The sequence below is a fragment of the Elephantulus edwardii genome, unplaced genomic scaffold, assembly GCF_000299155.1.
Source record: "Elephantulus edwardii isolate Elephantulus edwardi_28Jun2011 unplaced genomic scaffold, EleEdw1.0 scaffold00062, whole genome shotgun sequence".
Lineage (NCBI taxonomy): Eukaryota > Metazoa > Chordata > Mammalia > Macroscelidea > Macroscelididae > Elephantulus > Elephantulus edwardii.
Genome location: NW_006399812.1, coordinates 6780649 through 6784632, shown reverse-complemented (window position 1 = coordinate 6784632; position 3984 = coordinate 6780649). Strand labels below are relative to the sequence as shown.

The window sequence follows — 3984 nt, the reverse complement described above, 5'->3', positions numbered from 1 at the left end:
GCTTCAGGTCCTCCTCAGTTTCAGAGAGCAAGGTTGTGTCATCTGCATAACGCAGGTTCTTGGTGAATCTTCCACTGATCTTGATGCCACATTCCTCCTTGTACAGCCCAGCATCCTGGATGATCTGTTGTGCATACAGATTGAAAAGGTATGGAGACAGAATACATCCCTGGCAGACTCCCTTCCTGATTTTGAACCATGCGGTGCCTCCTTCCTTTGTTCTGATGACTGCCTCTTGGTTCGAGTTTGTTGTTGTTAAGTGCCATCGAGTCGCAGGTGACTCATAGCGACCCTATGAAGGAAAGTCTTCATTACTTGTGTGTCTCTCATCCTTTCTCCAGGTTCATAGGGTTTCCAGAGGCAAGCTTTTAGGGAAGTGGATGCTGCTCCTGCTTCTGGTTCAAGTATAGGTTTGTCATAATAAAAGACTGAAATTGTAAAAAAAAATACTGAAATTGTCAACAATTTCATCTTACTTTGATCCACAATCAACACCCTTGGTACCAGTCTGGAGATCAGAATATGCGTTGTATTGGACAAGTATCCTGTCAGGGACCTGTTCAAATTACTGAGGAGCAATGATGTCAATTTGAAGAATAGGGTGTGCTTGATCCAGACCATGGTCTTTTCAATCACTTACTATATATCTGGGAACTGTACAAGAAATAAGGATAACAAAACACTTGATGTCTTGGAACTGTGGTGTTGGAGAAGAGTATTGGGTACCCCATGAATTGTCAAAAGTAAAAAAAATTATGTATCTTGAAGAAAGTGCAACTAGAATGATCCTTGGAGGCAGAGATGATAAAGCTTAGTTTCACATCCTTTGGGCATGTTGCTAGAAGAGGTTATTTATTGGAGAGGGACATCGGGCTTAGAAAGGTGGATCAATAAAAAAGAGAAAGACCCTCATTGAGATTGTTTGACACAGTGACTGCAGCTGTGGACTTGAGTGCCTCACAGAAGATGAGGATGGCACAGGGTAGGCCAAGGTTTAGATCTTTTGTTCTTAGGATGCTATGAGTCATTCTTTTCTCAATGACACTTAACAGCAACATTTCACTGGTAAGTTCTTGGTTACATGACATATATAATTTGATGGGAAACTGGAAAGTATTAATTTTATTCTGAATAGTCATGTGTCCTGCTTAAAGTGAGTGGATTTTTATTATAAGAGAATAGATACTGGCAAAACTGTGGTCTCTGTTCTACGTTGCATGCCCTCCACAGAGTGTTGCTTTCAGCTGACTATCAACTAATTTTCAGCTAACACGATCATCAAAGACTGATTGTTGTTGATTATTAGATATCACTGAGTCAGCTTCCGCTCTTGGCAGCACCAGGTGCAACACAATGAACTGTTGCCTGGTCCACTGACATCTTGACAGTGATCGCTACGCTTGAGTTCATTGTGACCACGTGAATACGGAATGCCTTCTAACCTTGGAGTCTTTCTTATAGCATGATATTGATTAATATTCTATTTTCAGTGGCTAATTTTCAAGCCTTTCTTCTTAGTCTTAGTCTGTCTTTGTCTGGAAGAGCTGCTAAATCGTGTTCTGCATAGGTGACCCTGTTGTTATTTAGAATACTAGCAGTATAGCTTCCAGCATCATAGCAACACACAAGCCACTACTGGATGATCACCTGAGTTGTACTATCAACTGTGTGTTGGAAGAACTGATGCCTAAGATATTTTAACAAACTCCTTTTACTCCTATTACTTCTTTAGTAATAGAGGTCATTGATGGGCATTAGAGTTGACATCAAGGTAGGAATTCATTTACCACCAAATTCATTTACCACCAACGAATCAGAATCAAGGGCAAGGTGATGGGAAAGAGCATGTATTAAGATTGTAACAGGTCTTCCAGTTCATTGGCCGTGAGAACAAATTTCTTTCTTTCTTCACTTGACAGTTCAACATGTGTGGCGCAATATAGGTTAACTTGTTCTCTAGTCCAATGGCTTTGGATATGAGGAACATTGCTGGTACACATTTTGTTAACTCAGTATTCTTACTTAGTGTTATTGGCCAAATCTTTGTTCAAAGGGGACAAATTATTTAAGTCTATGAATTGACCCAAGTCTTGAAATTGACGACTTTGATTTTCTTTAGAGTGGCTCAGTAACGTTTGTTTGCCAAACTCATAACGTGACCAATTATAGAGCTATTTGGACCATATAATTGTGCATCTGTTTTGTTATCTGGGACCCTAGTATTCATTTGGTTTCATTCTTTCAATTTCTTTTTTTTTTTTTTGCTGTGTGATATCATCTTTATTAGAAGGCAGATTCTAGGCATGCCCAGCCTCGTTAGTAGGAGCAAATAGCTGGGGGTACAGCGGCACAATCCATTTCATTTAAAGTTTTATCAATCACAGGTCTGTAGTCCAGAGTGACCTTCCCGGTTTTGACATTGACATAGGAGAGAGTGTGCTTCCTCCAATGCTCTGTGAACGTTCTCTTCTGCTGCCCTTGAATGGGCTTAGAATAATCATACTCATCAATCCGCACCTTGTAGTCCTCCCTGGCGTGGGCACCTCGGGACTCCTTGCGGGCCTCAGCCCTGTAGATGGTCTGCAGTGCACACAGCAACAGGTTCTGCAGCTCTAGAGTCTCCACCAGGTCAGTATTCCAGACCATGCCTCTGTCAAAGGTCTTGAGGTGCTGCAGGTCCTCATAGAGCTGGCTGATCTTCTGGCAGCCCTCCTGCAGCACACTGCGCAGACGGAAAACTGCTGCATGGCTTTGCATTGTCTTCTGCATGCTGAGACGTAGCTCTGATGTTCTTACACTTCCATTTGCAAATCGCAACTTGTCCAGGTTCATGACAGACTCTTCCCCAGCATTTGCTTTAATTGGAGGAACTTTATCTCCAGGCCTGCAGGATTCTGCGATATTCAGGGCACAGGCACAGCCAACACCACCAGGTCCAGGAGAGAGTTTGCCCCCAGGCGGTTTGCGCCGGGCACCGAGGCACAGGCAGCCTCCCCACAGGCATACAGGCCAGGCACGACCTGGTCCTGTCCATTCGAGTGCTTCAGGACCTGGCCCCAGTAGTTGGTGGGGATGCCACCCATGTTGTAGTGCACAGAGGGGAGAACAGGGATGGGCTCCTTGGTGACGTCCACGCCTGCAAAGATCATGGCTGTCTCTGAGATGCCCGGCAGGCGGGCCGCCAGCTGCTCGGGGGGCAGGTGGTGCAGCTGCAGGTAGACATGGTCCTTCTCGGGACCACAGCCCCTTTCCTCTCGGATCTCCAGCATCATGGAGCGAGACACAATATCTCTGGAAGCCAAGTCCTTAGCAACAGGGGCATATCTCTCCATGAACCGCTCGCCCTGACTGTTGATGAGGATGCCCCCCTCTCCACGGCAGCCTTCCGTGATGAGACAGCCAGCTCCATATGTGCCTGTGGGGTGGAACTGGACAAATTCCAGGTCCTGGCAGGGCAAGCCCGCTCTGGTGACCATGGCAGTCCCATCACCGGTGCTGGTGTGCAAGGACGTGCAGCTGAAGTAGGTGCGCCCATAACCCCCTGTGGCAATGACTGTATTCTTGGCACGTATACGATGGATGATGGATCCATCTTCTATGCACAGTGCGATGACACCTCGACACTCCCCGTTCTCCATTAGAAGGTCCAAGGCAAAATACTCAACAAAATAGCTGGTGTCGTATCTCAGAGACCGGCCATATAAGGTGTGCAGCAGCGAGTGACCCGTCCGGTCGGCCACACAGCAGCACCGATGGGCCTGCCCGCCCTTCCCAAACTTGAGGCTCTGCCCACCAAATGCACGCTGGTAAATCTTCCCATCTTCGGTTTTGCTGAATGGCATGCCGTAATTTTCTAGCTCAACCACTGAAGCAGGTGCCTGTTCCGTCATGTAATGGATGGCATCCTGGTCCCCCAGCCAGTCTGACCCCTTCACAGTGTCATAGAAATGCCATCTCCAGTTGTCCTCCTCCATGTTGCCCAGG

The 3984-nt window shown here is 46.3% G+C and overlaps 1 pseudogene; it reads right to left on the bottom strand.

The window, feature by feature from the left end:
- Positions 1-2316: 2316 nt before the first annotated feature.
- Positions 2317-3984, bottom strand: part of LOC102870131 — a 3008-nt pseudogene continuing 1340 nt past the window's right edge.